Here is a 9,902-nt window from a genome sequence, read left to right as displayed (position 1 = left end):
AGTACATGATGAGAAACACTGGGCTGGAGGAAGCACAAGCTGGAATCAAGATTGCCGGGAGAAATATCAATAACCTCAGATATGCAGATGACACCACCCTTATGGCAGAAAGCAAAGAGTAACCAAAGAGCCTCTTGATGAAAGTGAAAGAGGAGAGTGAAAAAGTTGGCTTAAAGCTCAACATTCAGAAAACAAAGATCATGGTATCCGTCCCATCACTTCATGGCAAATCGATGGGGAAACAGGGGAAACAGTGGTTGACTTTATTTTGGGGGGCTCCAAAATCACTGCAGATGATGATTGCAGCCATGAAATTAAAAGACTTTTACTCCTTGGAAGGAAAGTTATGACTAACATAGACAGCATAGTCAAAAGCAGAGACATTACTTTGTCAACAAAGGCTATGTCAAGACTATCGTTTTTCCAGTAGTCATGTATGGATGTGAGAGTTGGACCATAAAGAAAGCTGAGCACCGAAGAATTGATGCTTTTGAACTGTGGTATTGGAGAAGACTCTTGAGAGTCCCTTGGACTGCAAGGAGATCCAACCAGTCCATCCTAAGGGAGATCAGTCCTGGTGTTCATTGGAAGGACTGATGTTGAGACTGAAACTCCAATACTTTGGCCACCTGATGCGAAGAGCTGACTTATTTGAAAAGACCCTGATGCTGGTAAAGATTGAGGGCAGGAGGAGAAGGGGACAACAGAGGATGAGATGGTTGGATGACATCACCGACTCAATGGACATGAGTTTGGGTAAGCTCTGGGAGTTGGTGATGCACAGGGAGGCCTAGCATGCTGTGGTTCATGGGGTTGCAAAGAGTCGGACACGACTGAGCGACTGAACTGAACTGAATGAGTCTTTATTCCTTGTATATTCCCAAGGAAAAGAAGGGGAAGGGAAAACAGTCAGAATGTGTGTTACAAAATGATAGCAAGTGGGAAAGGAAGTACCCGGCACAACAAAATCAACCATCAAATAAACACTGCCCAGATGGGGTTGCCAAAGCCCAAGAGGGCTATGTTTCCTGTAGTTTGGGAATGAGAGGAAAGGATGAGGGAAAGAACAGATGGGTACATGCTTTTCTACCCTCCTTTCCTCCTCATAAATTCAAGATTTCACATCTATGGCTTCTAGCAGTAAACATGGAGTTATATTCATCCATCTTCTACTGAACAATCTTGTCGCCTATTGGATATCAATTTCTCGCACCTGCCTAAAAGTTCCTACGTGACTTGGATATACATTCATCTTTCCTTTTGTGGTCTTCTAACCCCACTTTCTACATGGAAGACCCCCCCCCATTGCTCCTGTCTACCCTCAGACTTGAGATTAAAATAGGTTTTAATCCATCCAAAGACAGCAGTCTGCTTAGCGTGAATCACATCAAGGAATGGTCATGACTCAGGAGACTGGGAACAAGGGATGAAGAGTTCCTAGCTTCTTCAGGATTTTTGCACAGATCATTTAAACGCAGGCACCCCACAAATTAAATATACAGGTGTATGGGCTATTTTAGGGGACACAAAGGTGGACATAGTGGGTAGGAATCTAGTTTTTAGGACAGACAATCTTGTTCGAAATAGGAAATAGGGGAAGGGGAAGACAAAAGAAAGTGTGGGTCAAGACACCCTACTTCAAGAAGAGGGGCCCCCAGGCTTATGTTTCAGATCTTTTTGCCTGGTGCAAAACCTTTTGTCAAAGATGCTTTGGCTATTTTTCTCAAAATGGAAAGAAGTTTGTAAACAATAAAACTCTAAAAGAACATGGAGAAGACCAACACATTATATTTACACAAACTATACCACCCAGTAATCACCAAATCAGCTACTTGTGAGGTCATACAAACCCTAGGCAAATGTTATAACTAGAGGGGGAGTAGCAGTTGGGTGAGACAAGAACCCAGGCTCAGACCCACCTCACCCAATGCGTGCCATTGTATTTGCCCCTTTACAACACTATGAGGTAGGTTTGCAGGGATCTCACGGCATGTAAATGAAACTCCCTTTTTCTTTTAGCCACCATGATACTAGTCACTTCTGCAGCAGGGCAGAACCGTGGCTCTGGGAACCACGAAGAAGCCATAGCTGATGGTCTCCCTGGAAGCCAAGCAGGAAATGCCCAGAATTGTTTAAAGTTAAGGATCTTGTCCTTGCTTCATGTATCCATCCCTGGGCAGCTCAAAATGGGTACAGAGACATTGCTCTTAAAACCTATCTTTACCAACTCATGTTTTTTATTAAAAAAAAAAACAAACAAAAAAACACATACAGTATACCCTGCTGTGCCTGGTAAAGTGAAGTGAAGTTGCTCAGTCATGTCTGACTCTTTGCGACCCCATGGACTGTAGCCTCCCAGGCTCCTCTGTCCATGGGATTCTCCAGGCAATAGTCCTGGAGTGGATTGCCATTTCCTTCTCCAGGGGATCTTCCCAACCCAGGGCTCGAACCTGGGTCTCCCACACTGTAGACAGACACTTTACTGTCTGAGCCACCAGAGAAGCCCGCTGTACCTGGTAGGTTTAACCCAATCCAGGATGGGTCTGATATGTAAAGTGAGTCCTATGCCCTGGGATTAGAGGTCTAGAATGGAATCCTTTATCACACGTACAGAGGACCTTTGCCTAATCTTAGCTTCCCCTCTCTGCTTTTACCTGGCCCAGCCTTTCCTAACCTCTCTGCACCACCTCTCCCTATTCAAACCAATTTCCAATCTTTCAGTAGAAGACTAAGTCATGCGGCAACCCAGTAAAAACCTAGTCTCTTATGAAACATTGAAGATGGAGGGGTTTCAAGAGGACACCACAGCAGAAAGTGAAAATGAAAGTCACTCAGTTGTGTCTGACTCTTTTCGACCCCATGGACCATACAGTCCATGGAATTATCTAGGCCAGAATACTGGAGTGGGTAGCCATTCCCTTTTCCAGGGGATCTTCCCCACCCAGGGATCGAACCCAGGTCTCCCTCACTGCAGGCGAATTCTTTACCAGCTGAGCTACCAGGGAATCTGGCATAAAAGCCAGCTCTAACTGGCAAAAATGAGGTAGTTCAATAGGCTATACACTCCAAATAGTTGTTCTTTCTGGTGATAGAGCAACAAAAAGCATTCCTATCGTGCAGACCCAGAGCTCCTGCCAGCTCACCCCTGAGATTGCTCACATACCTGAGAACACAGTGTGGGTATAAGGGTCTTAGATTAAAATATACAAGACTACAAAACCAGAATATTTATATATCATGAAAAAATAGTTAAAATACACAAGATACATCATTCCCACAGAACTAGTGTGGTTGAAATCCTGGAGAAAGAAGGACCCAAGGCATAGTCACCAAGGGGAGCAAATAAAAATAAAATTGTATTGGTCCTGAATGGGGTGGGAGTGAGCTTAGAAGCACCAGGACTGCAGCTGTTTCTTCAGACCATCCCTTTTGCCTGTCATCACAACCCACTGCTTGGGACAGTTCTCAGCACTCCATTCCAAGAGGGGGTTATGAGAAGACAAGATGTGGAAAACCCTGCCTCCCTGCTGACAAATTTCCTCCCACAGAATGCAGTGACTTGTGGGTTGGGTTCATCAATCTGGTCTCATGCTTAATCTTTTCACTCTAGCATGGGAAATATTATTCCATCTCCTTTAAGAGTAAAACAAATTCTCTATCCAGGCCACTTTCAAAAGCTGGAGATTCTGGGGGTGCAGACTCAGATAAAGCATGCAGGGAGGGTTAACCCTCAAAGCCCTCACATGCGTTTGGAGAGAGCGTGACTGGAGTTCCTTCGTTTCATGCCTTCCTCCCACCAAGAGAGAAGACGGGGTGATGCTCTGCACCCCGGCCTGAGATATATGGCAGGGCCAGCTGCCCCCTTCCCACCCTGTCCCCACTTACTCCACTCTGCCGATTGATTCCTGCTTCTCAAAACTTTCTGATCACGAAAGGATAGCTGCTATCTACTATGGCTCAATTCTGGGCCTCTGGGAGCATGGCAGGGCTACGGATCTCTTCTTCCTCCTCCCAAAAGTAGGCTTTTTTTCCCTGGGAGCTGGGAGCTTGCTGGGCCTTCAGCAGACATGAGGCTACCATATGATTGGTGCTGTAGCAGAAGTGCCATTTGTTGGGCTGGGGTGACAGGTTGCATTTCTTGGCATGATGGTCTGCTGCTGCTGCTGCTAAGTCGCTTCAGTCGTGTCTGACTCTGTGCGACCCCGTGGATGGCAGCCCACCAGGCTCCCCCGTCCCTGGGATTCTCCAGGCAAGAACACTGGAGTGGGTTGCCATTTCCTTCTCCAATACATGAAAGTGAAAAGTGAAAGGGAAGTCGCTCAGTCATGTCCAACTCCTAGCGACCCCATGGACTGCAGCCTACCAGGCTCCTCCGTCCATGGGATTTTCCAGGCAAGAGTACTGGAGTGGGGTACCATTGCCTTCTCCGGCATGATGGTCTAGACCTCCACAATTGTAGCACATCTCTCCCTTTGACCTGTGTTTCTGCATATTCTTTCCTTTGGGTCGCCTTTCACTCCCAACACAGAACAGCACACCAGGGCCGGTGACTCGGATAGAGGCCAGGCCCTTGGCTGACTTCTTAAAGGTGAACTCCACAGCCTCGCCCTCTTTCAAGCGCCAGAAGCCCTCCAGGTGCAGCTTGCTCTGGTGCACAGAGACATTCACTGCAGGGCTGATCACGACCCCTACACGGGTGGGTCATAGACAGGACGCCAAATGCCAAGCACACGCTGAAGCATTCATAGAAGCCGGCGCTGTGGAGTACCTGTGGCTCCTTGGACGCCTCCTCTGGCACCTTGGTGCAGCCACCTGCAAACTGGTGGTGTGACACAGAGCCCATGGTCTATGAGCCCGCAGCCCTGGGCCCCTGCTCCCCACTGTACGCATTTATATACATTTTGTATATCCATTCCTCCACCAGTGGACACTTGGGTTGCTTCCACATCTTAGCTATTGTGAATAATGTTGCTACCAACATAGGTGTACAAATACCTCTTTAAGACCCTGCTTTCAGTTCTTTGGGGAATATACGCAGAAGGGGAATTGCTGGACCATAATGTAATTCTATTTTTAACTTTAAAAAATGACATATGCACACTGCAACACTTGTTTATTTATTTTTGTTTGCACCGAGTCTTCCTTGCTGCACACGCACTACTCTCTAGTTAGGATGCTCAGTCTCGCTGCGATAACTTCTCTTGCTATGGAGCAGGGGCTCTAGGCACGTGGGCTTCGGTAGTTACTGCATGGGGGTGCATTAGTTGCGGCTTGAAGGTCCTAGATTGTGCAGGCTTTAGTAGTTTTGGGGTGTGGGCTCAGTAGCTGCAACTTGCAAGCTCTAAAACACAGGCTCAATATTTGCAGCTCATGGGTTTAGTTGCTCTGAGGCATGTGGGATTTTCCCAGATCAGGAATCAAACTGGTGTCTCCTGCATTGGCAGGCAGAATTTTTTTTACCACAGAGCCACCAGGAAAGCCCATCCCATCAGTTTTTAAAGGTAATTTTTTTGTCATTATTTAAATATTGTATAATAATTCACACTGTTATGTCTTTCTTGACTGATGGTTTAATTAGTAGTATATTTCATTATTTCCAAAAATCTTGAGTTCTAGAAAACTGTATTAAGATTAGAGATTGTACTTTGTATTATCATTTTATAATTTTTTGGCAGAACAGCAGGTGGGATCTTAGTTCTCAGACCAGGGATCGAACCCACACCCCAGTCACTTCCCTGGACCACCAGGGAAGTCTTGATATTTTGTATTATTTCTATCCTTTAAAATTCATTGAAAATTGCTATATTCCCAGCATATGTTCAGTGTTTGCAGATGTTCCATGTATGCTTGAAAATATGTATATACATGTATATTCTAGTTTACTGGATGTAGTATTATACGGATTGCTTTTCATTGAAAATAAGATGCACCCAGTATTTTTTTTTGCTAGGGTTGCCTTAAAAAAAGTACCACAAAACAGAGGGCTCTAACAATAGAAATTTATTGTCTCACAGTTCTGGAGGATAGAAGTATGAGACTAAGGTGCTGGCAGTATTTGTACTTTGGAAGGCTGGAGGAAGAATATGTTCCATACCTCTCCCCTAGCATCTGATGGTTTGCTGGTAATTTTTAGTATCAGTATGTGCTGTGCTTAGTCGCTCAGTTGTGTCCGACTCTGGCTCCTCCTCCAGGGGATCTTCCTGACCCAGGGACTGAACCCGAGTCTCCTGCATCTCCTGCATTGCAGACGATTCTTTACTGCTGAGCCACTGGGGAAGCCCTACTCCTGGTATGACCTCATCTTAATCAATTTCACCTGCAATGACCCAACCCCCGCTTTCCAAGTACGGTCACATTCTGAGGTACTGAGGGTTACGACTTTAACATATGACTTTTTGAGAGACACAGTCCAACATATAACACACTGTTACTTTACTTACTATCAAAAAGCTTTAAAATGTTATCAGTTTAAAAAAATGCTACCAATTAAACTATAACTCAATACCGATACCGACGGATTAAAACAAACAAACAACAAACCAAAAACCCTATCAGTGGCTCAGAAGTTAAAGCGTCTTCCTCCAATGCAGGAGACCCGGGTTCGATCCCTGGGTCGGGAAGATACCCTGGAGAAAAAAATGGTAACTCCAGTATTCTTGCCTGGAGAATGCTATGGACGGAGAAGCCTGATCGGCTACAGTCCACAGGGTCGCAAAGAGTCAGACACGACTGAGCGACTTCACTTTCGCTTTCACTTTTAGAGTTAATTAACACTGATACTTTTTCCCTGTCTGTTGTATGAATTAGAGATAGGTATATTGAAATCTATGATTGGGAGTTTTTCTAATTCTCTTTATAGTGCTCTCAACTTTTTTCTTTTTATATATTAAGGCCATGTTATTGGATGCATAAATATTAATATTTAAGATGGTTATATATTTTTCTGGTGAATGTTACCTTTCATCTTTATGAGTTAACTCTTATCTCTTAAGTGTTACTTTCTGCCTGAAATTCTAGCTAGTTTATTATCAATATAGCTATCCTAATTTTCTTCTGGTTTGTGTTGATACAGTTTATCTTTTTCCAAACTGTTATTTTGCATTTTTCTATTTTCTTATGTTCAATAAATGTCTTATGGTCGGGATACAGTTAGATTGTTTCCCTTACCCCCAGCTCCACCCACTGAGGAATTCAGAATGTTTCATTTAAAGGTGAGTGATTGGGCTTCCCTGGTGGCTCAGTGGTAAAGAACCTGCCTACCAATGCAGGAGACACTGGTTCGATCCCTGGTCCTGGAGGATTCCACATACCACAGAGCAACTAAGCTCAAGCGTGAACCCACATGCCGCAATACTGAAGCCTGTGTTCCACAGGAGGAGAAGTCACCGCACTGAGAAGCCTGCACATCACAACAAAGAGTAGCCCCCACTCACCACAACCAGCAAAAAGCCTGCACAGCAGCGAAGACCCAGCACAGCCAATAAATAAATAAAATTATTTAAAAAAGAAAGAAAGAAAAATGAAGGTGAGTGATTAAAAACCAGACCTTTACGTGTCTTCTCTTGGACACCAGCCTCTCTTCGAGGCTGGGCCTTGTCTCTCCTCCCCCATCATTCTGCAAAGAAGGCTATGACTCAGGTGGTGGCAAGGCCTCTGGGATGAAAGGTTGCTCCCCCCCACAAAGCAGCTGGTTTGGGAGCTACCCACCATGGGCTCTGTGAGTGCCCTTGGGGTGTCTTGACCCCTGCTCAGCGTCAGGGCAGGCTCAGTGCCTCCCCTCCCTGCAGAGGAGACCACCAGTGAGCCTGGGGCCTTCTGGACTTGGCCTCCATGTCCCCAGTAGATGTAGGATAGGATGTAGCTTGGGCTGTCCTGCAGGCTCACATCAGAGCATCCATTCACAAGATCTTCAGGGCCTTGTAGTTAGATTTTTATTTTATTGATCCAACCTGACAGTCTTTGAGTTCTTTTTTTTTTCAGCTATGCAGACTTAGTTGCTACATAGCATTCAGGATGGTCTTCCCTGTTGGCTGGGTGGTAAAAAATGTGCCTGCTAAGCAGGAGACATGGGTTTGATCTCTGGGTTGGGAAGATTCCCTGGAGAAGGAAATGGCAACCTACTCCAGTATTCTTGCCAGAAAAATCCCATGGACAGAGGAGCCTGGCAGTCTACAGTCCATGGGGTGGCACAACAGTTGGACACAACTTAATGACTAGACAGCAACTAGCATTCAGGATATTAGTTCCTGAACCAGGGATAAACTTGAGTCCCATGCGTTGCAAGGTAGATTCCCAACCACTGGACCACCAGTCCCAAACTTTGACTTTTAATTGAAGCATTTAATACATCTACATTTAATAAAATTACTTATATATTAAAGTTTAAATCTGCCATATTATGTGGAAGTTCTATTTTGTATATTCTCTCTGGCTTTGTCTTATTTAAACTTTTCAATTTGACTAATTTTAGATTTACAGAATGATTGTAAAGACAGTAAAAGAGTTCCTGTATACCCACACCTGGTTTTCCCTATTATTATCATCTTACATTACTATGGTACATTTTTACAATTAATGAACCAGTACTGATACATTATCATTAACTTAAAGTCTATACTTTATTCAGATTTATTTGTTTTACTTAATATCCTTTTACTGTTCCAGGGTCCTGTCCTGGAACCTTAGGGCATTACATTTACTCCTTTCTCCTAAGGCTCCTCTTGGTTGTAACAATTTTTCAGCCTTTCCTTGTTTTTGATGACCTTGACAGTTTCCAGGAGTACTGGATAGATATTTCGTAGAATGTCCCCAATCGGAACATGTTTGTTTTCCTCATGATTGGACTGAGGTTATAAGTTTGGAGGAGGAAGAGAACAGAGGTAAAACGTAGCTTTCCTCACCTCGTCTCAAGAGTACATACTCTCAACATGCTTTATCACTGACCTTGGTCACCTGACTGAGGTAGTGTCCCCACTCTAATGCCTCCCACCCCAGCCCTTTCCACACTGCACGCTGTTAGGTAGGCGTGTGCAGCCTACAAGTGAGGAATGGGTATTCTGTTCCTCTCCTTGAGGACAGAACATTTACATACATTGTTTGTAATTTTTCTACACAGGTTTGTGTCTTCTCACTCATTTATTTATTCAATTATTTATTTGTATCAGTACAGATGCAAGAGCATTTATTTTATACTTACTTGTTTTGTTGCTTAAATTGTTCTAGCTTTGGCCATCGGGAGCTCTTTCAGTTGGCTCTTGTATCCCTTTGGCATGAACCCATCATTATATATATATTTTTTCCTTTTTATTATGACTAAAGATTATTACCCTTCGGAATTTCCCTTAGTGTGAGACTGCTGGTGGTGGGCTGTTTTCGTTTGTCTGAAAATATCTTTGTTTTGTTTTCATTTTTTGAACGATGTTTTCTCTGGGCTCCCACCTTCTTTAAACATAGGGAAGATGGCATTTCACTCTTCTGCCTTCCAGTTTTGCAGTTGAGATGTAAGCGGTTGTCTGTTGTTCCTCTGAGGATAAACCATCTTTATTCCCTAGTTTCTTTAGGATGTTTTCTTTTTGCTTTCCCCTTTTTGCAGAGTTTAAGTCACTGGGTTTCCTGAATCTGTGAATTGATGGCTTTCATCAATTGTACATAATTCTGACATTACTTCTTCAGGTTGCTTTTTTCCATTTCTCTACTCTCCTTGGACTCCAGGTAAACATAATTTAGCCCAACTTCGTGTCTCTTCTGTATTTTCCATCCTTATTTTTCAAGTTTCATTCTGTTTCTATAATCTACCAATTCTCTCCTCAGCTATGTCTAGTCTGCTGTTAAACCCATCTCTTGAGATCTTAATTTCACTTATTTTATTTTTCTAGCTAAAATTTCTTTTTTTTTTTTCTAGC

General features: G+C 43.8%; 1 pseudogene; it reads right to left on the bottom strand.

Annotated features, from left to right (window-relative positions):
• Positions 1-3,957: 3,957 nt before the first annotated feature.
• LOC129656007 (protein lin-28 homolog A-like) lies at positions 3,958-4,843 on the bottom strand (annotated as a pseudogene).
• Positions 4,844-9,902: the final 5,059 nt, after the last annotated feature.

Source organism: Bubalus kerabau, chromosome 6 (assembly GCF_029407905.1).
Source record: "Bubalus kerabau isolate K-KA32 ecotype Philippines breed swamp buffalo chromosome 6, PCC_UOA_SB_1v2, whole genome shotgun sequence".
Taxonomy (NCBI): Eukaryota; Metazoa; Chordata; class Mammalia; order Artiodactyla; family Bovidae; genus Bubalus; species Bubalus kerabau.
The sequence above is the reverse complement of the archived record's forward strand: the minus strand, read 5'-3'. Positions and strand labels throughout refer to the sequence as shown.